This window comes from Pseudophryne corroboree, chromosome 1 (genome assembly GCF_028390025.1).
Source record: "Pseudophryne corroboree isolate aPseCor3 chromosome 1, aPseCor3.hap2, whole genome shotgun sequence".
Lineage (NCBI taxonomy): Eukaryota > Metazoa > Chordata > Amphibia > Anura > Myobatrachidae > Pseudophryne > Pseudophryne corroboree.
The window spans coordinates 564,007,813-564,034,076 of record NC_086444.1 but is presented as its reverse complement, the minus strand read 5'-3'; the positions used below and the strand labels follow the sequence as shown (position 1 = coordinate 564,034,076).

The window sequence follows — 26,264 nt, the reverse complement described above, 5'->3', positions numbered from 1 at the left end:
CAGCTGCAGTCACCTTGATACTGCAGCTGGTACTGACAGCCATGGTGGCTTATATCAAGCTGGGAAGACGCTGGAAAGGTAAGCTTATTAGGTTTATTCCCATAGTGTGTGTGTGTGTGTATATATATATATATATATATATATCAGGGCTTCAAAATTGAGCTGGATTTCCCCACCCCTGAGCAGGATTGAGAATGCATTGCATGTTAGCAGGGCCGGATTAACAATGGGGCTGATGTAGCTGCAGCTCCAGGCCCACCCTCCAAAATAGACCCACTGCATCTGCAGAACTCTGTGCTGCAGTAGACAGGAAATAAAAAAAATTTCAACTGCAGCCTGCAGCATACCGAGCTCCTCCCCCTACGGCCTTAACAAACAAGACACTCCCGGCCCCGATGCGATGGGTCAAATGCCGCTGGCAGCATAGATGGTTTCCTATGATGGCGGTGGAAGCACTGGAAGGCTTTCCCGTCTCTCCCTGCGCCGCATAGGCACTGTGACTCACTGCTTGCTCTGCATCACATGTCATCACAGCGGGCAGCAGCATCACAGAGGTCCCGCCCCGCCAACACTGCACCGTGTAATGAACACATCCCAGGGCTGGCCGGCTGGCAGTCCTATGCAACAGATCCGTGAAGGTGGTTGGCGGCTGCAGGTAGGGTGCCTGATCCATGTAAAAGAGTAGAGGTGTCAAACCATCACCTGCTAGCCGCTGCTACTCTTATACAGTAATGGGTCATAATGAGGAACTGTTAGTTAAAAAGCTAAAGATATATATATGTTTTCTTCATAATATTCATAATATTTACATATATAAGCATATATAAATATTTATAGATATGCAGTAATAAATATATATATATATATATATATATATATATTTTTTTTTTATATAGTCCTGCACTCCCATTAACTCTGGTAGAAATGCCCAGGTGCCTTCGCAGAATAGTTGGGATAAATACGAAATAAACAGCGGCAGTCCAGGTCAAACAACAAACAGGTTGTATTAAAGCATCCCCAACGATGCGTGTACCAATGTTCCAGTATCTCACCTTGACAAATACTCACCTTGACAAAGGGGCTATGGGCCCGAAACGTTGGTACACGCATCGTTGAGGATGCTTTAATACAACCTGTTTGAAGTAATGTGCTCCGGTGCCCTCTGAAAGTAATCATACAGTACAGTCCAGGCAAGCAGCGGCACTTGGAGACTGGCACAGCAAATACTTGTAAACAACAGTGAGTTGAATGCATTACATCAAAACAGAATCCAACATTTCGGGGCGTTGTCACCCCTTTGTCAAGGTGAAAAATGCAAGAAGTCACTTCTTGCATTCTTCACCTTGACAAAGGGGTGACAACGCCCCAAAACGTTGGATTCTGTTTTGATGTAATGCATTCAACTCACTGTTGTTTACAAGTATTTGCTGTGCCAGTCTCCAAGTGCCGCTGCTTGCCTGGACTGTACTATATATATATATATATATATATATATATATATATCTATATCCGCTCACCACCAGCCACCAGCCGCCCACCGTCGCCAGCCGCTCACCGCATGCCACCAGCCGCTGCCAGCAGCCAACCGCTCACCGCTGCCGGCCACCAGCAACAAATGAGGTAATGTTCCCCTGCTGTCACCTCTCTCCCTGTCGTCACTCTCTCTCCCTGTCATCACTCTCTCTCCCTGTCGTCACTCTCTCTCCGTCGTCACTCTCTCTCCCTGTCGTCACTGTCATCACTCTCTCTCCCTGTCGTCACTCTCTCTCCCTGTCATCACTGTCGTCACTCTCTCTCCCTGTCGTCATTGTCGTCACTCTCTCCCTGTCGTCACTCTCTCTCCCTGTCGTCACTGTCGTCACTCTCTCTCCCTGTCATCACTCTCTCTCCCTGTCGTCACTGTCGTCACTCTCTCTCCGTCGTCACTCTCTCTCCCTGTCGTCACTGTCATCACTCTCTCTCCCTGTCGTCACTCTCTCTCCCTGTCATCACTGTCGTCACTCTCTCTCCCTGTCGTCACTCTCTCTCCCTGTTGTCACTCTCTCTCCCTGTTGTCACTGTCATCACTCTCTCCCTGTCGTCACTCTCTCTCCCTGTCGTCACTCTCTCTCCCTGTCGTCACTGTTGTCACTCTCTCTCCCAGTCGTCACTCTCTCTCCCTGTCGTCACTCTCTCTCCCTTCGTCCCTGTCGTCACTCTCTCTCCCTGTCGTCACTCTCTCTCCCTGTCGTCACTCGCTCCCTGTCGTCACTGTCGTCACTCTCTCTCCCTGTCGTCACTCTCTCTCTCCCTGTTGTCACTCTCTCTCTCCCTGTTGTCACTCTGGCTGTCCCTGCTGTCACAATTTCAGCTCATTCAGTGTGCTATAATGTGAATTTCGGCTCATTCAGTGTGCTAAAATGTGAGTTTCGGCTCATTCAGTGTGCTACAATGTGAATTTCGGCTCATTCTGTGTGCTATAATGTGAATTTCATCTCGTATCGTGTGCTATAATGTGAATTTCAGCTCGTACCGTGTGCTATAAGGTGAAAGGGGCACCAGTACTATATAGTATAAGGGGTTCTACTACTACTGGACATGCCCCCTTCTGGGCGACTACGCCCCTTTTTGGGTGACCACACCCACTTCAAAATTTCCACTTCAACCACTGTATGTATGTGTATATATATATATATATATATATATATATATACACACACACAAATATACAGTGTGTGTATGTATATATATACATATATATATATATATATATATATATCGAAGCTTAGACTGTAGACAGTACAGCGCAGTGTGGGTTCGCTGTGTACGTGGCCACAGGTTCTGAACCTTGCAGGGAGAGGCGATGTGGGTGTAGGCACCGGAGCAGGGGAGGAGGGGCAGGCTGCAGCCCTTTGTTGCAGGGAGAGTTTATGTGGGAGAGCGGGCAGCCCACTGCTGCAGGGAGCCGCGATGTGTGAGCGGATAGTGGGGCACCAGAGGAGGGACAGGCTGCAGCACACACACAGAAGTGGAAGACAGCACCTAACACCCACGGCGACAGTGGAAGCTGCTCCCTAAACAACACAATGGAGGACATACATATAGGGAGAGGGATGACAGCATAAAGCAGGACATACAGATGAAGGGGGTGAAAGGCAAAGTACAAAATACACAGCTGAAAGGTAGCATAATACAAAACATGTAGGCCCCTATGTATCAAGCCTTGAAGAGTGATAAATAGTGATAAATAGCATAGTGATAAAGTACCAGCCAACCAGCTCCTAACTGTCATTTTGCAAACACAGCCTGTAGCATGACAGTTAGGAGCTGATTGGCTGGTACTTTATCACTGTGCTATTTATCACTCTCCAAGGCTTGATACATCGGGGCCTACATGTTTTGTTTTGTGCTACCTTTCAGCTGTGTATTCTGTACTTTATCACTGTGCAATTTATCACTCTCCAAGGCTTGATAAATGGGGGCCATAGTGAGGCTTTGTACAGGAAAATCAAGATATTGGAGTGATACCAATAAAATGCATACAGACATATGGAAGGATTTTTTTGGACTTTTTTGTCATATTAGGGTCACGTCAACAAGGGTTTGTCCCTTTGTCCACTGGTAGGCTCTCACTTTACACAATTCATATAAATGAAGAGGGGAGTGAGATAGGGAGATTGAGATTGTTGAATGTTGGCACTAGCTTTTGCTCCTTGGTGCTAGCCACACCCAACACTCCCTGTATGGACCACATGTTAATAGCAGTGGTCATGCCCACAGATAAACAGTCACAGCGCGCGCACACACACTATTTGTCACACACTGTGTGGCGGCACACAATAGGCCTTTCAAAACTTTCAGCTCCAGGCCCTTCTGAACCTTAATCTGGCACTGCATGTTAAACAGTATAATCTGGCTTTCATTATCCTATACAATAAAAAGCTAATGCTGCTTCTCACCTCTGTGGGGGGAATTCAAGTGTTTTGCACTCCGGTGACCAATTGTTGCTTTGTTCATGCACGCACAGCCGTCGGCACTGACATTACTGTTACGCTGTTCTGTCATTATGACAGGTTGGTAACTAGTAGTAGCATAAAACTCACAATAATTGGCTATAAAAGGGAAACTTTGGCATAGTATTACACACCATTGCAAGGCACAAGCATCAGAGGAAACAATAACATTTCTAAATAGTCTGTGTTACACTGCTTTTTTTATTTATTTGCTACCCCTGGCTGCTGGCTTCTCTAATGCCCCTAGCCTAGGGGGAGATTTATCAAAGCTTGGAGATAAATTGGGGACAGATAATGTACCAACCAAGCAGCATCGGTGATTTTCCAAACACAGCTTGCAATATGGCAGTTAGGAGCTGACTGGCTGGTACTTTATCTCTCTCTAAGATTTGATACATCTGAATCTCTCGCCAAGCTTTGACACACGTAGGGTGTGTACACACGGTGAGATTTTTTCTTCCAATTCTGACTAGATAGTCAAAATCGGAAGAAAAGTTAGTGCAGATCGCAAGGTGACAGTCATCCCTTGCAATCCCGATTCGATGCCGATGCGTGGTCGGCATCGAAAGAAAAGATAGACTGTGCAGGCAAGTCAATTTTGACTATCTCTATAGAAGAGATAGTCAAAATTGACACTTAGCCCAAATCGCACAGTCAGTATCGCAAGCACACTCATTATGTGCTTGCGATACTGACTATGTGCCGACCCGGCCCCTGTCGCATAGTGAGAATCGGGCATAGCCCGAATCTCACCATGTGTACACACCCTTAGTTTAATTACCTACTTGGTTACCAACGCGCTCACTGTGCATCCGCTCACCAACTGTCTCTCTCCAACTGTCTCTCTCCTTCTTTGTCACTGGCAGCTGCTATAGCATACAACAGACCCAGCATCCAACTCACACTCGCACGGGGCTACTTACTCTAGTTTAGCTCCACTTTCATATGCATTATATATTTATTTGCACAAAAAGAAAAGAAAGCTGCTGTACAAATGTGGTGCCCTGGGCAGAAATAGGGGCGTGGCTTTATAAAGGGGCGTGGTCAGGTATGCCCCCTGTAGAGTTGTGCCCCTGTTTGTGCCCCCTGTAGACTTGTGCCCCCGTTTGTGTCCCCTGTAGAGTTGTGCCCCTGTTTGTGCCCCCTGTAGAGTTGTGCCCCTGTTTGTGCCGCTTACAAAACAAAACAAAACAAAAATTACTTAATTAATACGCACCATCCCCGCTCCTGATTCCCGACCGCTGCTGACCTCCGTCTCCGGCCGCCGGCGCCGCTCCTCGGATCTATGGGAGAGACGTCATAGCACAGCATAGACACTAGAGGTCAATTATGACCCCTAGCGTCTATGTGCCGGTCCCACAATGCTGTGCGGTGCGCGATGACGTCATCGTGCACCACACAGCAGTGACAGCACAGCAGCGGGGGGGGGCACCACCAGTAGCGGATCTTGCCACGGCGACGGCGCCCTCCGGAAGGCGGCGCCCCGGGCAAAAATCCTGTGTGCCCGTAGCAAGATCCGCTACTGCTATTTAGTACACATAAAAACCTATTCTCTCCAGCATTTTAGCTACAGAAAAGACATTGTTTCTCTTCTTACTATTTACAAAAAAGAAAACTGCATTGAAATTTATGATTTCACTGAGTTTTCTTCTCTCTTTTCTTACTGTTGCAGCCTCCATTTGTCTCAATGGGAGATGATCATTTATGCTATTTATGGAGAAGATTCTACTCTTCTCCCAAATTTTTCTCCAAAAGATAATATAGTGTTATGATGGAGAGAACAGACAAATACACAAATAATTGTAGGGGCAGATAGGAATAAAATAAATAAATAAAAAAAAGGAATATATATATATATATATATATATATGTATATATATATATATATATATATATATATATTTATTTATTTTGTGACAAGAACACTGGGATAGTGTTTGAGGGCAGGTATGTTTGTCCCAGGTTCTTGTCTTACATGTTTTAGAAAATGAAAACTTCTAGGAAAAATGCTTTTGTTTTGTCAGAACCTTTTCAGTTTGCTGGAAAAGCTGGATAAGGGCCCTGAGAGAGAGATAGGGCGAGTTCCAGACATTGGGCCCAGTTCGGATCTTTGGCCTCACAGAGGGCTAATCAGGGCTTTCAGCTGTGCAAGAGTCTTATAGGGCTTCTAGCCTGATTAATGTGTGCAGACTGCCTGGGAAGACTGCAGGATCTCTGTGAGAGAAACGCGCTTCCTGATACAAGTGAGCTATACAGTGTTTACTGGAGAACTCTGTGTTTTTGTTTAGTGATAGTTAGGAACATCTTGTGTTTAGATAGTGCCGGACAGGCAAGGTATTTTCTTTTGGTGTTTGTTTTATTTTCTGTATAATAAAACTGGCTGGGGCCAGTTGTACCAGAAACTGGACTTGTGTGGTTCCTCAGCTGCGTGCTGCCATTTACCCCAGGAAACGGCACTTTGTACCCTTACAGTGTTACAACTTGGTGGAGAATGCGAGCAAGCCATTCTGCGCATAAGTGAAAGCAGCAGCTTTGTGAGGCCTGCAGAAAACGATGGTTTATGCAGATACAGCCCAGTGTGACGTTACTGAGACTTGCCCTGAGGATTTGATATATGTCCTGGGTGAAAGCAGCTACAAAGCCACCTGAAAAGTCTGTCGACATGGAGGAACTGCTCAAAGCCTTGCTGCAAGCTACAGCGGCTCAGCAGGAGGCCAACAGACAGCAGCAGGTGGCAATGGAGGAAAATTGGAGACTACAGCAGGAGGCCAACAGACAACAGCGTCAGGATAGTGCTACATTGCAGCGATATTTGAAAGGAGTTTCATTGGCCCTTTGGCAGTGCACCCAGGCATATACAATTTTGCTCCGCCCTACTCACATTTAGACTCTCTGGCTTGGCTTCTTTTCAGCAAAACATACTGTAGCTCAGTCCTGCTTCCTTGCAGGAAAAATCCTGACCACCTGGCCTATTCCATTCAGACTGTACCACTTCCATCTGGGCTTTGTCTCACCAGGGTAGAACACACAATCCCACTTGGACTGGATACACAGGCATCATCCTGCCCTTGACTGCACAGTCTCACCTGGACTGTCTCCTTTCTGTCGCAGACATTAGGTGTGGTAACACCTCCTTTTTCTCCCCAGTATGGGCAGATCCCTCCAGCCACACTCTCAACACATGTCAGTAATGCACTTTACCGTCACACTGCCACTCTATCTATCTATCTATCTATCTATCTATCTATCTATCTATCTATCTCAAAAAATTAATAAGTCAAATAGGTGTAGGATGTAATATCCAAGCAGCCACAGTAACATACCTCCCAACTTTGTAAATACTTAAAGAGGGACACGCGCGCTCCCGAAAAGGGGCGTGGTCTAATGAAAAGGGGGCGTGGTGTCACGGGAGGACCGGCGTTCGCGAGCCACGCCCCGTTTTCGTCACTGAGGAGGCATTCCCAGCGCTCTGTGAGCCCTAAGCAGGGCAGCGAGCGACAGAGCCTCCCAACTGCCCCCCCCCACCGCGGGACACTGCGGCCCGCGGGTGGGACAGCGGGACAGTCCCCAAAAATGGGACTGTCCCGCGAAAATCGGGACAGTTGGGAGGTATGCAGTAATATAGTATAACTATGATAGGATTAGACCTAGGACAGTGGCATAACTCCCAGAGACAACAGAGGCATTTGCCGCGGGGCTCCAGCTGTCAGAGGCGCATAAAAAAAGAAAGGCCAAGAGGGCTGGTGAATCAGAAAAGATCTTTCTCCACTCATTTCATAGTGATTTGGGGCAACAACTGCTTACTGCTGTCCAAGCTCAGAAATCCCCCTTGAAGACCCCTTCAGTTGAGGCATCTGGAATGTGTCTGATAACAGATCAAAGTGTGTACCATAAGATACAGATCTGCTGCTGTGTCTTATATGAGGAAGAAAGTTGTTTTAAAGTAAATGCACTAATTATAATAAAACTTTAAGGGAAGGAAGGTGTGGGGGGGGGGTATTTAGCAAAGCTTGGAGTAAGATAAAGTACCAACGAGTACGCTTCTGTCATTTTTTAAACACAGCCTTTTAAATGTAAGTCAGACGCTAATTGGCTGGAACAATTTTATCTCTCTCTGAGCTTCATTAAACCCCTCATCAGGGCTCTGTTTATTATCATTTGCAGCCAGCACCTGAAAATAAAGATTCCTTGTTGCAGCAATTAGATGCAATAAAGAATATTTATTCTCCCAGATGTACCATTGGCAAGTCGCTGAGACGTCGGCACGTGTGTAAGCCGGAGCCACAGGGGGGACTCTATTTCGCCTCCAGGCGCCTGGCATGAATTTGTGCCCCTGACCTAGGATATGGGCCTTTTCCTGCTGTACTTTACCACTTTTTATTTGGTACTTAGATAGTCCCTTGAATATCATATTTATATACGTTAATGTGGCTGCTTGGATATTACATTTTGTTAATCTTTAAGCTATTTACGCTCTAAGCCTGCTTAACCTTTATAGAATACCTTAATATGAGTTTGATCACTGGCATATTGGGTATCAGGGAAAACTAACCTTGATAAAATAATTTCATTTGTTAAATATTTATCTGTAATCAATAATTAATAAGCATATGTTGTTGTAATTGCAGGGTGCCTCTCATTTTCCAGCTCGAAGACAACTAAACCCCTCACTCTTGGAGATTTTCGGAAACCCCGCAAATCTGGAACAAAGGTATATGAGGAAAAATAAGATTTTACTTACCGGTAAATCTATTTCTCGTAGTCCGTAGAGGATGCTGGGACTCCGTAAGGACCATGGGGAATAGACGGTCTCTGCAGGAGATAGGGCACTTTAAGAAAGCTTTGGACTCTGGGTGTGCACTGGCTCCTCCCTCTATGCCCCTCCTCCAGACCTCAGTTAGGGAAACTGTGCCCAGAGGAGATGGACAGTACGAGGAAGGATTTTTGTAAATCTAAGGGCGAGATCCATACCAGCCACACCAATCACACCGTATAACTTGTGATAAACTCACCCAGTTAACAGTATGAACAACAACATAGCCACGGTCCAACCGAAAAACTATAGCATAACCCTTATGTAAGCAATAACTATATACAAGTCTTGCAGAAGAAGTCCGCACTTGGGACGGGCGCCCAGCATCCTCTACGGACTACGAGAAATAGATTTACCGGTAAGTAAAATCTTATTTTCTCTAACGTCCTTGAGGATGCTGGGACTCCGTAAGGACCATGGGGATTATACCAAAGCTCCAAAACGGGCGGGAGAGTGTGGATGACTCTGCAGCACCGATTGAGCAAACAGGAGGTCCTCCTCAGCCAGGGTATCAAACTTATAGAACTTTGCAAAGGTGTTTGTCCCCGACCAAGTAGCTGCTCGGCACAACTGTAATGCCAAGACCCCTCGGGCAGCCGCCCAAGAAGAGCCCACTTTCCTAGTGGAGTGGGCCTTAACCGATTTCGGTAACGGCAATGCTGCCGTAGAATGCGCCTGCTGAATCGTGTTACAGATCCAGCGAGCAATAGTCTGCTTTGAAGCAGGAGCGCCAACCTTGTTGGCCGCATACAGAACGAACAAAGCTTCAGTCTTCCTGATTCTAACCGTTCTGGTCACATAAATCTTCAAAGCCCTGACTACATCCAGGGACTCGGAATCCTCCAAGTCCCGTGTAGCCACAGGCACGACAATAGGTTGGTTCACATGAAAAGATGAGACCACTTTTGGCAGAAAGTGAGGGCGAGTCCTCAACTCTGCCCTATCCACGTGAAAAACAAAGTATGGGCTTTTATGTGATAAAGCCGCCAATTCGGAAACACGTCTTGCCGAAGCTAACGCCAACAACATGACCACTTTCCATGTGAGGTATTTCAACTCCACAGTTTTGAGTGGTTCAAACCAAGGTGACTTGAGGAAACGTAACACCACGTTAAGATCCCAAGGCGCCACCGGAGGCACAAAGGGAGGCTGAATATGCAGCACCCCCTTCACAAAGGTCTGTACTTCAGGAATAGAGGCCAATTCTCTTTGAAAGAAAATGGATAAGGCCGAAATCTGGACCTTTATGGACCCTAATTTTAGGCCCAAAGTCACTCCTGTTTGAAGGAAGTGAAGCAGACGGCCCAAATGGAACTCCTCCGTAGGAGCAGCTCTGGCCTCACACCAAGAAACATATTTCCGCCATATACGGTGATAATGTTTTAACGTCACGTCTTTCCTAGCCTTGATCAGGGTAGGAATGACTTCCTCCGGAATCCCTTTTTCCGCTAGGAGCCGGCGTTCAACCGCCATGCCGTCAAACGCAGCCGCGGTAAGTATTGGAAGAGACAGGGCCCCTCCCGCAGCAGGTCCTGCCTTAGAGGAAGAGGCCACGGATCCCCTGCGAGCAACTCTTGCAGCTCCGGATACTAAGTCCTCCGTGGCCAATCCGGAACAATGAGTATTGTTCTGACCCTGCTTCTTCGTATTATTCTCAACACCTTGGGTATGAGAGGAAGAGGAGGAAACACATAGACCGATCTGAACACCCAAGGTGTCACCAGAGCGTCTACCTCTACCGCCTGAGGGTCCCTTGACCTGGCGCAATACCGCTTTAGCTTTTTGTTGAGACGGGATGCCATCATGTCGATTTGAGGCAGTCCCCAACGATCCGTGATCTGTGTGAAGACTTCTTGATAAAGTCCCCACTCTCCCGGATGCAGGTTGTGCCTGCTGAGGAAGTCCGCCTCCCAGTTGTCCACCCCCGGGATGAACACCGCTGATAGCGCGCTTACATGGCCTTCCGCCCAGAGTAGAATCCTGGTCGCTTCTGCCATGGCCATTCTGCTCCTTGTTCCGCCTTGGCGGTTTATATGAGCCACTGCCGTGACATTGTCTGACTGAATCAGAACCGGTTTTCTCCGAAGCAATTCCTCCGCTTGACGCAGGGCGTTGTATATGGCCCTCAACTCCAGGACGTTGATGTGGAGACAAGACTCTAGGCTTGACCAGAGACCTTGGAACTTTCTTCCCAGTGTCACTGCTCCCCAGCCTCGGAGGCTTGCATCCGTGGTCACCAGGACCCAGTCCTGAATGCCGCGACCTTCTAGTAGGTGAGCACTGTTCAGCCACCACAGGAGAGATACCCTGGTCCTGGGAGACAGGGTGATCCTTTGATGCATTTGTAAATGGGACCCGGACCACTTGTCCAAGAGGTACCATTGAAAAGTCCTCGCATGGAACCTGCCGAAAGGGATGGCCTTGTAGGAAGCCACCATCTTCCCCAGGACCCGTGTGCAATGATGCACTGAAACCTTTTTTGGTTTTAATAGGTTCCTGACCATGACTATGAGTTCCTGAACCTTTTCGATCAGAAGAAAAACCTTTTTCTGGTCTGTGTCTAGAATCAGCCCCAAAAAGGTCAGACGCGTTGTAGGGACTAGCTGGGACTTCGGTATATTGAGAATCCAGCCGTGTATCTGCAACGTCTTCATGGACAGAGACACGCTGTCCAGCAACCTCTCCCGAGATCTCGCCTTTATGAGGAGATCGTCCAAGTATGGGATAATTGTGACCCCCTGCCTGCGCAGGAGCACCATCATTTCCGCCATTACCTTGGTGAAAATTCTCGGGGCCGTGGAAAGCCCAAACGGCAACGTCTGAAATTGGTAGTGACAGTCCTGCACTGCAAATCTCAGGAACGCCTGATGCGGGGGGAATATCGGAACATGAAGGTAAGCATCCTTTATGTCCAGGGACACCATCCAATCCCCCCCCCTCCAGGCTGGCGATGACCGCCCTGAGTGATTCCATTTTGAACTTGAACCTGTTCAAGTACAGGTTCAGAGATTTCAGGTTTAAAATGGGTCTGACCGAACCGTCCAGTTTCGGGACCACAAACAGGGTTGAGTAATACCCCTCTCCTCGCTGGAGATGAGGAACTGTGACAATCACCTGGCACCCCCCCCCCCCCCCCCCCCCCCCCCCGGATAGATTAATAGTTAAAACTATAGATAATAAAACTATTAATCTAAGTTGTCTGGTTGTATACAAGAAAAAGACAGCCCACAATGTAATACGGTCTGTACTGTTTGTTATTACTTTGATCTAGAACTGAAAGCATTTGTATTTGTTTATTTTTTGTTTGCTTGCAGAATCGATGCATCTATGGAAAGTAACAAAAAACCCAGCATACGTGAAAGTTATGGCATGTTTATCCCAAATCAGGTATGTTTTTTTTTACTGAGGCAGAGAAGTCTGCATGATTGCCGATGTTCTACCACTGTATTTGAGGGGGGAGGGGGGGGGGGGCACAGGTAGGCTTGTCAGCCTGGCTCTGATCATGCAGGAGGTATGTGCACCTTCAGTTATTCCCCTTTGCTTAAAACACACATTGCTCAGCATGCTTAGAAATACAAAGTATATGAAGCTAATTATAATTGTCAATTTAAAACCAATGCAGCTAAGTAGATCGGTATCCGGTCTATAGATCTACACTAAAATGTCCACGGTCAGTAGGCCAGCCAATAATGGTAGACATGCATTAGGTCGTCAGGGTCAAATGTCGACATGGTCGAAAGGTCGATGTGTAAAAGGTAGACAGTTCAAAAGGTTGACAGGTTCAAAGGGTTGATATAACAATGGTCGACATATGGTTAACACAAGTTATTGTAGTTTAAAAAAAACAAAAATTTTTTCATACTTTTCCATCCATTGGGATTGGGAATAGCAACCTCTGCCAAGCGCAGCGGAAGTGGAGCGAGGCACCTTACCTGAAGCATGCAAGCGAATCGAGCCATGCGAGGGGATGCAGTACACTTATGGGGCTTTTTTTGTGGCAGAAAAGTGTCAAAACACCCTTCAAAAAACTGTGTCTAAATTTTTTGTTGACCTTTTGACCCTGACGACGTGTCGACCCTGTCAACTTTTTTCTACTGTCTACCTATTCCATGATGACCTTTTGACTCTGTTGACCTTTTGACCCTGTCGACCCAATGCATGTCTACCATTAGTGGTAGACATGCATTGTAGACTTTTTTAGTGTAGCTCTAATGATCCACACACAAGCAGATCTTTATAGTGGCTGTATGTAGGGGGTCATTCCGAGTTGATCGCTCGCTAGCAGTTTTTAGCAGCCATGCAAACGCTATGCCGCCGCCCACTGGGAGTGTATTTTAGCTTAGCAGAAGTGCGAACGTTTTTATCGCAGAGAGCCTGCAAAAAATGTTGTGTGCAGTTGCCACCCAGAAACGCCCACTTCATGTCAATCACTCTGCGGCAACCAGTGCGACTGAAATGCATCACTAGACCCTGTACAAAACTGCATCGTTTGTTGTGCCCGTATGTCGCACGTGCGCATTGCGCCACATACGCATGCACAGAACTTCCTTTTTTTAGCCTGATCGCTGCGCTGCAAACAAAAGCAGCTAGCGATCAACTCGGAATGACCACCGTAATGTCTAGCTGCACACAACAGATATCTCCTTTGCTGCAATGATTTAAAGTAACAAATACAACTAGCCTACATACATTTAGAAATACAAGACACCCAATGCAGGAGAAAATACAAAACTAGTAGTTACAGTAGGATGTATGTAATGAATACATTGCCAAAGGCTCGGTACACGTTTATCTGATGGATTGGCCACCCGACCCATCCGCTGACCAATCAGCCAAGCTGATCCACCGGCCGATCTATTCATTGGTAAGGTGTATGCACAAACAATCTTGTGCAGACACACTTACCAATCTGCCACCTGACGTGACTGGCCACAGGAAGGAACCAGATGTGACGCTACTGTGGGTGGTTCCTGCAGCCAGGAACAGGTCGTTGGGTGGTCGGCCATACACACAGATAGATGTACTAATATATCTGCATGATATTTCAGCATCAGCAGTGCTGCACGGCCGACTTGATATGTCTGTGAACTGTGTAATTCACAGACATATAGAGTGTACACACCTGCTGATGTACTAACAATATATATGTTCGTCATTCGAATGTAAGTAATATATTTAAAAAAACGTGTACTTAGGCCAAGTATCCAAGTTAGAAGCTGCCACATGTTTAAATATGTTTGGGAGCATGTTACATAGCTGTACTGCTCTGCATTCTGTGAAAAACACACTGGCATGCTCTGTGCTGTAATTGGTCGCTCAGTACTATGGTTGTACTGTACGTCCTAGTAAACTCTAGACAATCAGCATCTACAAGCAGTACAACACTAAAATCACTTTCTTGTTTTTAGATGTTATCTTTTATATCTGACATCATCTTCAGATGGGGTTTCTCCAATGGAAAGAGCTTTGGAGTGTGAAGAGGGATCTCTTTAGAACCCTATGCTCTCTGAGGACAGACGCCAGATGTGTATTCTTTCATTGCTGCAATCAGCGGCAAATAGATCTTACAATACAGTTGATTGCAGGAGCAACTCTCCTGGCATTAAGAAGATGGTGATAGCACCAATACTTAATCTATTATCGCCATGAATAGCTGTGTTATTGTGACAAGTTTTCAAAGGTTCTTATTTAGCTCCTGCATAGCTTATTTATCAACCTTGTGCATAAAGTAGAGATGAGCGGGTTCGGTTTCTCTGAATCCGAACCCGCCAGAACTTCATGTTTTTTTTCACGGGTCCGAGCGACTCGGATCTTCCCGCCTTGCTCGGTTAACCCGAGCGCGCCCGAACGTCATCATGACGCTGTCGGATTCTCGCGAGGCTCGGATTCTATCGCGAGACTCGGATTCTATATAAGGAGCCGCGCGTCGCCGCCATTTTCACACGTGCATTGAGATTGATAGGGAGAGGACGTGGCTGGCGTCCTCTCCGTTTAGAATTAGAATAGATTAGAGAGACACTTGATTTACTAATTTTGGGGAGCATTAGGAGTACTCAGTAGTGTACAGTGCAGAGTTTTGCTGATAGTGACCAGTGACCACCACTTTTATTTATAATCCGTTCTCTGCCTGAAAAAAGCGATACACAGCACACAGTGACTCAGTCACATACCATATCTGTGTGCACTGCTCAGGCTCAGGCCAGTGTGCTGCATCATCTATATATATTATATATCTGTCTGACTGCTCAGCTCACACAGCTTATAATTGTGGGGGAGACTGGGGAGCACTACTGCAGTGCCAGTTATAGGTTATAGCAGGAGCCAGGAGTACATAATATTATATTAAAATTAAACAGTGCACACTTTTGCTGCAGGAGTGCCACTGCCAGTGTGACTAGTGACCAGTGACCTGACCACCAGTATATAATATTAGTAGTATACTATCTCTTTATCAACCAGTCTATATTAGCAGCAGACACAGTACAGTGCGGTAGTTCACGGCTGTGGCTACCTCTGTGTCGGCACTCGGCAGCCCGTCCATAATTGTATATACCAGTGACCTAACCGTGGTTTTTTTTTCTTTCTTTATACATACATACTAGTTACGAGTATACTATCTCTTTATCAACCAGTCTATATATTAGCAGCAGACACAGTACAGTGCGGTAGTTCACGGCTGTGGCTACCTCTGTGTCGGCACTCGGCAGCCCGTCCATAATTGTATATACCACCTAACCGTGGTTTTTTTTTCTTTCTTTATACATACATACTAGTTACGAGTATACTATCTCTTTATCAACCAGTCTATATATTAGCAGCAGACACAGTACAGTGCGGTAGTTCACGGCTGTGGCTACCTCTGTGTCGGCACTCGGCAGCCCGTCCATAATTGTATATACCACCTAACCGTGGTTTTTTTTTCTTTCTTTATACATACATACTAGTTACGAGTATACTATCTCTTTATCAACCAGTCTATATATTAGCAGCAGACACAGTACAGTGCGGTAGTTCACGGCTGTGGCTACCTCTGTGTCGGCACTCGGCAGCCCGTCCATAATTGTATATACCACCTAACCGTGGTTTTTTTTTCTTTCTTTATACATACATACTAGTTACGAGTATACTATCTCTTTATCAACCAGTCTATATATTAGCAGCAGACACAGTACAGTGCGGTAGATCACGGCTGTGGCTACCTCTGTGTCGGCACTCGGCAGCCCGTCCATAATTGTATATACCACCTAACCGTGGTTTTTTTTTCTTTCTTTATACATACATACTAGTTACGAGTATACTATCTCTTTATCAACCAGTCTATATATTAGCAGCAGACACAGTACAGTGCGGTAGTTCACGGCTGTGGCTACCTCTGTGTCGGCACTCGGCAGCCCGTCCATAATTGTATATACCACCTAACCGTGGTTTTTTTTTCTTTCTTTATACATACATACTAGTTACGAGTATACTATCTCTTTATCAACCAGTCTATATATTAGCAGCAGACACAGTACAGTGCGGTAGTTCACGGCTGTGGCTACCTCTGTGTCGGCACTCGGCAGCCCGTCCATAATTGTATATACCACCTAACCGTGGTTTTTTTTTCTTTCTTTATACATACATACTAGTTACGAGTATACTATCTCTTTATCAACCAGTCTATATATTAGCAGCAGACACAGTACAGTGCGGTAGTTCACGGCTGTGGCTACCTCTGTGTCGGCACTCGGCAGCCCGTCCATAATTGTATATACCACCTAACCGTGTTTTTTTTTTCTTTCTTTATACATACATACTAGTTACGAGTATACTATCTCTTTATCAACCAGTCTATATATTAGCAGCAGACACAGTACAGTGCGGTAGTTCACGGCTGTGGCTACCTCTGTGTCGGCACTCGGCAGCCCGTCCATAATTGTATATACCACCTAACCGTGGTTTTTTTTTCTTTCTTTATACATACATATTAGTTACGAGTATACTATCTCTTTATCAACCAGTCTATATATTAGCAGCAGACACAGTACAGTGCGGTAGTTCACGGCTGTGGCTACCTCTGTGTCGGCACTCGGCAGCCCGTCCATAATTGTATATACCACCTAACCGTGGTTTTTTTTTCTTTCTTTATACATACATACTAGTTACGAGTATACTATCTCTTTATCAACCAGTCTATATATTAGCAGCAGACACAGTACAGTGCGGTAGTTCACGGCTGTGGCTACCTCTGTGTCGGCACTCGGCAGCCCGTCCATAATTGTATATACCACCTAACCGTGGTTTTTTTTTCTTTCTTTATACATACATACTAGTTACGAGTATACTATCTCTTTATCAACCAGTCTATATATTAGCAGCAGACACAGTACAGTGCGGTAGTTCACGGCTGTGGCTACCTCTGTGTCGGCACTCGGCAGCCCGTCCATAATTGTATATACCACCTAACCGTGGTTTTTTTTCTTTCTTTATACATACATACTAGTTACGAGTATACTATCTCTTTATCAACCAGTCTATATATTAGCAGCAGACACAGTACAGTGTGGTAGTTCACGGCTGTGGCTACCTCTGTGTCGGCACTCGGCAGCCCGTCCATAATTGTATATACCACCTAACCGTGGTTTTTTTTTCTTTCTTTATACATACATACTAGTTACGAGTATACTATCTCTTTATCAACCAGTCTATATATTAGCAGCAGACACAGTACAGTGCGGTAGTTCACGGCTGTGGCTACCTCTGTGTCGGCACTCGGCAGCCCGTCCATAATTGTATATACCACCTAACCGTGGTTTTTTTTTCTTTCTTTATACATACATACTAGTTACGAGTATACTATCTCTTTATCAACCAGTCTATATATTAGCAGCAGACACAGTACAGTGCGGTAGTTCACGGCTGTGGCTACCTCTGTGTCGGCACTCGGCAGCCCGTCCATAATTGTATATACCACCTAACCGTGGTTTTTTTTTCTTTCTTTATACATACATACTAGTTACAAGTATACTATCTCTTTATCAACCAGTCTATATATTAGCAGCAGGCACAGTACAGTGCGGTAGTTCACGGCTGTGGCTACCTCTGTGTCGGCACTCGGCAGCCCGTCCATAATTGTATATACCACCTAACCGTGGTTTTTTTTCTTTCTTTATACATACATACTAGTTACGAGTATACTATCTCTTTATCAACCAGTCTATATATTAGCAGCAGACACAGTACAGTGCGGTAGTTCACGGCTGTGGCTACCTCTGTGTCGGCACTCGGCAGCCCGTCCATAATTGTATATACCACCTAACCGTGGTTTTTTTTTCTTTCTTTATACATACATACTAGTTACGAGTATACTATCTCTTTATCAACCAGTCTATATATTAGCAGCAGACACAGTACAGTGCGGTAGTTCACGGCTGTGGCTACCTCTGTGTCGGCACTCGGCAGCCCGTCCATAATTGTATATACCACCTAACCGTGGTTTTTTTTTTCTTTCTTTATACATACATACTAGTTACGAGTATACTATCTCTTTATCAACCAGTCTATATATTAGCAGCAGACACAGTACAGTGCGGTAGTTCACGGCTGTGGCTACCTCTGTGTCGGCACTCGGCAGCCCGTCCATAATTGTATATACCACCTAACCGTGGTTTTTTTTTCTTTCTTTATACATACATACTAGTTACGAGTATACTATCTCTTTATCAACCAGTCTATATATTAGCAGCAGACACAGTACAGTGCGGTAGTTCACGGCTGTGGCTACCTCTGTGTCGGCACTCGGCAGCCCGTCCATAATTGTATATACCACCTAACCGTGGTTTTTTTTTCTTTCTTTATACATACATACTAGTTACGAGTATACTATCTCTTTATCAACCAGTCTATATATTAGCAGCAGACACAGTACAGTGCGGTAGTTCACGGCTGTGGCTACCTCTGTGTCGGCACTCGGCAGCCCGTCCATAATTGTATATACCACCTAACCGTGGTTTTTTTTTCTTTCTTTATACATACATACTAGTTACGAGTATACTATCTCTTTATCAACCAGTCTATATATTAGCAGCAGACACAGTACAGTGCGGTAGTTCACGGCTGTGGCTACCTCTGTGTCGGCACTCGGCAGCCCGTCCATAATTGTATATACCACCTAACCGTGGTTTTTTTTTCTTTCTTTATACATACATACTAGTTACGAGTATACTATCTCTTTATCAACCAGTCTATATATTAGCAGCAGACACAGTACAGTGCGGTAGTTCACGGCTGTGGCTACCTCTGTGTCGGCACTCGGCAGCCCGTCCATAATTGTATATACCACCTAACCGTGGTTTTTTTTTCTTTCTTTATACATACATACTAGTTACGAGTATACTATCTCTTTATCAACCAGTCTATATATTAGCAGCAGACACAGTACAGTGCGGTAGTTCACGGCTGTGGCTACCTCTGTGTCGGCACTCGGCAGCCCGTCCATAATTGTATATACCACCTAACCGTGGTTTTTTTTTCTTTCTTTATACATACATACTAGTTACGAGTATACTATCTCTTTATCAACCAGTCTATATATTAGCAGCAGACACAGTACAGTGCGGTAGTTCACGGCTGTGGCTACCTCTGTGTCGGCACTCGGCAGCCCGTCCATAATTGTATATACCACCTAACCGTGGTTTTTTTTTCTTTCTTTATACATACATACTAGTTACGAGTATACTATCTCTTTATCAACCAGTCTATATATTAGCAGCAGACACAGTACAGTGCGGTAGTTCACGGCTGTGGCTACCTCTGTGTCGGCACTCGGCAGCCCGTCCATAATTGTATATACCACCTAACCGTGGTTTTTTTTTCTTTCTTTATACATACATACTAGTTACGAGTATACTATCTCTTTATCAACCAGTCTATATATTAGCAGCAGACACAGTACAGTGCGGTAGTTCACGGCTGTGGCTACCTCTGTGTCGGCACTCGGCAGCCCGTCCATAATTGTATATACCACCTAACCGTGGTTTTTTTTCTTTCTTTATACATACATACTAGTTACGAGTATACTATCTCTTTATCAACCAGTCTATATATTAGCAGCAGACACAGTACAGTGCGGTAGTTCACGGCTGTGGCTACCTCTGTGTCGGCACTCGGCAGCCCGTCCATAATTGTATACTAGTATCCAATCCATCCATCTCCATTGTTTACCTGAGGTGCCTTTTAGTTGTGCCTATTAAAATATGGAGAACAAAAATGTTGAGGTTCCAAAATTAGGGAAAGATCAAGATCCACTTCCACCTCGTGCTGAAGCTGCTGCCACTAGTTATGGCCGAGACGATGAAATGCCAGCAACGTCGTCTGCCAAGGCCGATGCCCAATGGCATAGTACAGAGCATGTCAAAACCAAAACACCAAATATCAGTAAAAAAAGGACTCCAAAACCTAAATTAAAATTGTCGGAGGAGAAGCGTAAACTTGCCAATATGCCATTTACCACACGGAGTGGCAAGGAACGGCTGAGGCCCTGGCCTATGTTCATGGCTAGTGGTTCAGCTTCACATGAGGATGGAAGCACTCAGCCTCTCGCTAGAAAACTGAAAAGACTCAAGCTGGCAAAAGCACCGCAAAGAACTGTGCGTTCTTTGAAATCCCAAATCCACAAGGAGAGTCCAATTGTGTCGGTTGCGATGCCTGACCTTCCCAACACTGGACGTGAAGAGCATGCGCCTTCCACCATTTGCACGCCCCCTGCAAGTGCTGGAAGGAGCACCCGCAGTCCTGTTCCTGATAGTCAGATTGAAGATGTCAGTGTTGAAGTACACCAGGATGAGGAGGATATGGGTGTTGCTGGCGCTGGGGAGGAAATTGACCAGGAGGATTCTGATGGTGAGGTGGTTTGTTTAAGTCAGGCACCCGGGGAGACACCTGTTGTCCGTGGGAGGAATATGGCCGTTGACATGCCAGGTGAAAATACCAAAAAAATCAGCTCTTCGGTGTGGAGGTATTTCACCAGAAATGCGGACAACAGGTGTCAAGCCGTGTGTTCCCTTTGTCAAGCTGTAATAAGTAGGGGTAAGGACGTTAACCACCTCGGAACATCCTCCCTTATACGTCACCTGCAGCGCATTCATAATAAGTCAGTGACAAGTTCAAAAACTTTGGGTGACAGCGGAAGCAGTCCACTGACCAGTAAATCCCTTCCTCTTGTAACCAAGCTCACGCAAACCACCCCACCAACTCCCTCAGTGTCAATTTCCTCCTTCCCCAGGAATGCCAATAGTCCTGCAGGCCATGTCACTGGCAATTCTGACGAGTCCTCTCCTGCCTGGGATTCCTCCGATGCATCCTTGCGTGTAACGCCTACTGCTGCTGGCGCTGCTGTTGTTGCCGCTGGGAGTCGATGGTCATCCCAGAGGGGAAGTCGTAAGCCCACTTGTACTACTTCCAGTAAGCAATTGACTGTTCAACAGTCCTTTGCGAGGAAGATGAAATATCACAGCAGTCATCCTACTGCAAAGCGGATAACTGAGGCCTTGGCATCCTGGGTGGTGAGAAACGTGGTTCCGGTATCCATCATTACTGCAGAGCCAACTAGAGACTTGTTGGAGGTACTGTGTCCCCGGTACCAAATACCATCTAGGTTCCATTTCTCTAGGCAGGCGATACCGAAAATGTACACAGACCTCAGAAAAAGAGTCACCAGTGTCCTAAAAAATGCAGCTGTACCCAATGTCCACTTAACCACGGACATGTGGACAAGTGGAGCAGGGCAGGGTCAGGACTATATGACTGTGACAGCCCACTGGGTAGATGTATGGACTCCCGCCGCAAGAACAGCAGCGGCGGCACCAGTAGCAGCATCTCGCAAACGCCAACTCTTTCCTAGGCAGGCTACGCTTTGTATCACCGCTTTCCAGAATACGCACACAGCTGAAAACCTCTTACGGCAACTGAGGAAGATCATCGCGGAATGGCTTACCCCAATTGGACTCTCCTGTGGATTTGTGGCATCGGACAACGCCAGCAATATTGTGTGTGCATTAAATCTGGGCCAATTCCAGCACGTCCCATGTTTTGCACATACCTTGAATTTGGTGGTGCAGAATTTTTTTAAAAACGACAGGGGCGTGCAAGAGATGCTGTCGGTGGCCAGAAGAATTGCGGGACACTTTCGGCGTACAGGCACCACGTACAGAAAACTGGAGCACCACCAAAAACTACTGAACCTGCCCTGCCATCATCTGAAGCAAGAAGTGGTAACGAGGTGGAATTCAACCCTCTATATGCTTCAGAGGTTGGAGGAGCAGCAAAAGGCCATTCAAGCCTATACAATTGAGCACGATATAGTAGGTGGAATGCACCTGTCTCAAGTGCAGTGGAGAATGATTTCAACGTTGTGCAAGGTTCTGATGCCCTTTGAACTTGCCACACGTGAAGTCAGTTCAGACACTGCCAGCCTGAGTCAGGTCATTCCCCTCATCAGGCTTTTGCAGAAGAAGCTGGAGGCATTGAAGGAGGAGCTAACACGGAGCGATTCCGCTAGGCATGTGGGACTTGTGGATGCAGCCCTTAATTCGCTTAACAAGGATTCACGGGTGGTCAATCTGTTGAAATCAGAGCACTACATTTTGGCCACCGTGCTCGATCCTAGATTTAAAGCCTACCTTGGATCTCTCTTTCCGGCAGACACAGGTCTGCTGGGGTTGAAAGACCTGCTGGTGACAAAATTGTCAAGTCAAGCGGAACGCGACCTGTCAACATCTCCTCCTTCACATTCTCCCGCAACTGGGGGTGCGAGGAAAAGGCTCAGAATTCCGAGCCCACCCGCTGGCGGTGATGCAGGGCAGTCTGGAGCGACTGCTGATGCTGACATCTGGTCCGGACTGAAGGACCTGACAACGATTACGGACATGTCGTCTACTGTCACTGCATATGATTCTCTCAACATTGATAGAATGGTGGAGGATTATATGAGTGACCGCATCCAAGTAGGCACGTCACACAGTCCGTACTTATACTGGCAGGAAAAAGAGGCAATTTGGAGGCCCTTGCACAAACTGGCTTTATTCTACCTAAGTTGCCCTCCCACAAGTGTGTACTCCGAAAGAGTGTTTAGTGCCGCCGCTCACCTTGTCAGCAATCGGCGTACGAGGTTACATCCAGAAAATGTGGAGAAGATGATGTTCATTAAAATGAATTATAATCAATTCCTCCGCGGAGACATTGACCAGCAGCAATTGCCTCCACAAAGTACACAGGGAGCTGAGATGGTGGATTCCAGTGGGGACGAATTGATAATCTGTGAGGAGGGGGATGTACACGGTGATATATCGGAGGGTGAAGATGAGGTGGACATCTTGCCTCTGTAGAGCCAGTTTGTGCAAGGAGAGATTAATTGCTTCTTTTTTGGGGGGGGTCCAAACCAACCCGTCATATCAGTCACAGTCGTGTGGCAGACCCTGTCACTGAAATGATGGGTTGGTTAAAGTGTGCATGTCCTGTTTTGTTTATACAACATAAGGGTGGGTGGGAGGGCCCAAGGACAATTCCATCTTGCACCTCTTTTTTCTTTTCTTTTTCTTTGCATCATGTGCTGATTGGGGAGGGTTTTTTGGAAGGGACATCCTGCGTGACACTGCAGTGCCACTCCTAGATGGGCCCGGTGTTTGTGTCGGCCACTAGGGTCGCTAATCTTACTCACACAGTCAGCTACCTCATTGCGCCTCTTTTTTTCTTTGCGTCATGTGCTGTTTGGGGAGGGTTTTTTGGAAGGGACATCCTGCGTGACACTGCAGTGCCACTCCTAGATGGGCCCGGTGTTTGTGTCGGCCACTAGGGTCGCTAATCTTACTCACACAGTCAGCTACCTCATTGCGCCTCTTTTTTTCTTTGCGTCATGTGCTGTTTGGGGAGGGTTTTTTGGAAGGGACATCCTGCGTGACACTGCAGTGCCACTCCTAGATGGGCCCGGTGTTTGTGTCGGCCACTAGGGTCGCTAATCTTACTCACACAGCTACCTCATTGCGCCTCTTTTTTTCTTTGCGTCATGTGCTGTTTGGGGAGGGTTTTTTGGAAGGGCCATCCTGCGTGACACTGCAGTGCCACTCCTAGATGGGCCCGGTGTTTGTGTCGGCCACTAGGGTCGCTAATCTTACTCACACAGCTACCTCATTGCGCCTCTTTTTTTCTTTGCGTCATGTGCTGTTTGGGGAGGGTTTTTTGGAAGGGACATCCTGCGTGACACTGCAGTGCCACTCCTAGATGGGCCCGGTGTTTGTGTCGGCCACTAGGGTCGCTTATCTTACTCACACAGCGACCTCGGTGCAAATTTTAGGACTAAAAATAATATTGTGAGGTGTGAGGTATTCAGAATAGACTGAAAATGAGTGTAAATTATGGTTTTTGAGGTTAATAATACTTTGGGATCAAAATGACCCCCAAATTCTATGATTTAAGCTGTTTTTTAGTGTTTTTGGAAAAAAACACCCGAATCCAAAACACACCCGAATCCGACAAAAAAAATTCGGTGAGGTTTTGCCAAAACGCGTTCGAACCCAAAACACGGCCGCGGAACCGAACCCAAAACCAAAACACAAAACCCGAAAAATTTCAGGCGCTCATCTCTAGCATAAAGCTTATATTCAGGAGCATAACTACACATTTATGGACTCCTTCTGTAAGGGCCCACATGTTCTATCCAAGGGTGATATAACAATCGTACACAATGTGGGGCACTGACAGGGGAGGTGGGCATCAATAAGCTACAGGTCTTTGCAGCTGCCACACCTGCTAATATGGTAGTAAGCAATTGATTTTATGTGACTGATTGCTATAAGTTACAGTACTTCATCCATATGATATTACTGAACATGAAGAACAGACTAAAATAACAATTTATTGCTAATGTTTTCTGTTCTTTTTTCTATTTTTATCATTTTTTAATACTGTACATACTACTCTACATTGAGAGATGACTCTGAAAGCAGTAGAAAAACTAAAATAATGTACATTGACATTTTCTTTTTTTCGCATTTACAGAATCCAGCATAAGAAATGCTTCAAGATAAGACAGCACTGACCATTCCTGGCTGAAGCATACATTTTTATTTATTGATTGATTTATTGATTGATTTAATGAATGTTAAGCATAGTTTTAATATTAGGTTGATTTTATTACATACTTATATTAGTTAAATTGTACTCTTTACATCTATTCAGTTTGTAAAGGTATCTCATTTTACAAACGCACTTGTTATATTTATACTTAAAATTTGAATTCTAAACTTAAGCATACTTTTTCTTTTTATTAGATAACATTTATGTTACTTTGGTTTATATTGTAAATCTATCTTCTTTAATACGGCACTTATTGTGTCATTTATTTGCAAATTGTTAATGCTATCTCTGAGGCATGGTTTATTTCTAATATTAGGTCAAATTTGTTAGTTTTGCTTATATTGCAAATTTAATACGATACTTATATTGTGTCATTTGTTTTTCTAAATTGCTAATTCTACGCCTGAGGCAAAATTTGTTGTCTAATATTAATTTCAAATTTCTTAGTTCTTTTTATATTTTAAATGTATCTTACCTTCATATGTCACTTATTATGACATTTTTATTTATAAAATATAAATACTACAAATAGGCAGTTTTTTTATTATTAAGTAAAATGTATTACATACAAATGTATCTTTAATTCATGCAGAACTTATTGTGACATTTCTATAAATTGTTAATTTAACACATTAGGCACACATTTTTTATTATTAGGTAAAATTTGTTAGTTCTTTTTATATTGCAAATGTATCTTACCTTCATACGGAACTTAATGTGAGATATTTATATAAAATATTTTAATAACCACACTTAGGCATAATTTTTATATTCTGGAAAATTTCTGATACTCCATTTTATATTGTGAATTTCTTCTTTCTTAATTACACTTATTGTGTCATATTTATTAAAAAAAATATTGTTACTTAGTTTTTATGTTAAGTAAAATTTCTGTTTCTTCTTATCATATAGTCTGTGTATCTTATTTCTAAAATAGTAATTCTACACTCTGCGCAATGCTTATACATAAAACCGTGAAAAATGCTGATTAGGGCAGTCTGTTAATACATACAGATAGGCAGCACATTCAGCTTTGTGTAAATGTGTCTATGTATAGAGACATCCTCTTCTGCTTTGGCACACTGTCCTATTAAGTAATCTCTATGCCCCTTTAGCAACTTGCGAGTCCATATGGAACAGCACACCGTGGAGACTAAAAACATCACTTTATACTTCAACCTCCTATCACTTTTGGAAATTAGTTCAACTGTTAAGGGGAATACGCATTAGACGATTTGCTCCGCGAGCGATATCGTCTAGTGTTTCCCATCCTGGGCCAGGCCGCTGACAGTGTGCATACACACTGTGCGATATCGCTAGCAATATCACACAGTGACATCATGCCGCTG

General features: G+C 45.1%; 1 protein-coding gene and 1 long non-coding RNA gene across 8 annotated transcripts in view; one reads left to right on the top strand and one right to left on the bottom strand.

Annotated features, from left to right (window-relative positions):
- SLC24A2 (solute carrier family 24 member 2) overlaps nucleotides 1–26,264 on the bottom strand; it is a 491,146-nt gene that overhangs the window by 215,019 nt on the left and 249,863 nt on the right. The gene's annotated exons all lie outside the window — the stretch shown is intronic.
- On the top strand, nucleotides 1,545–25,040 carry LOC134899423 (uncharacterized). 3 transcript variants are annotated; one of them, XR_010173117.1, is made up of 4 exons: nucleotides 1,545–1,620; nucleotides 8,621–8,703; nucleotides 12,120–12,192; nucleotides 24,838–25,040. It is a non-coding gene; the product is annotated as an uncharacterized LOC134899423 (long non-coding RNA). The 3 variants fall into 3 exon arrangements; XR_010173111.1 differs by lacking the exon at nucleotides 1,545–1,620 and adding an exon at nucleotides 4,796–5,040; XR_010173105.1 differs by lacking the exon at nucleotides 1,545–1,620 and adding an exon at nucleotides 5,997–6,235.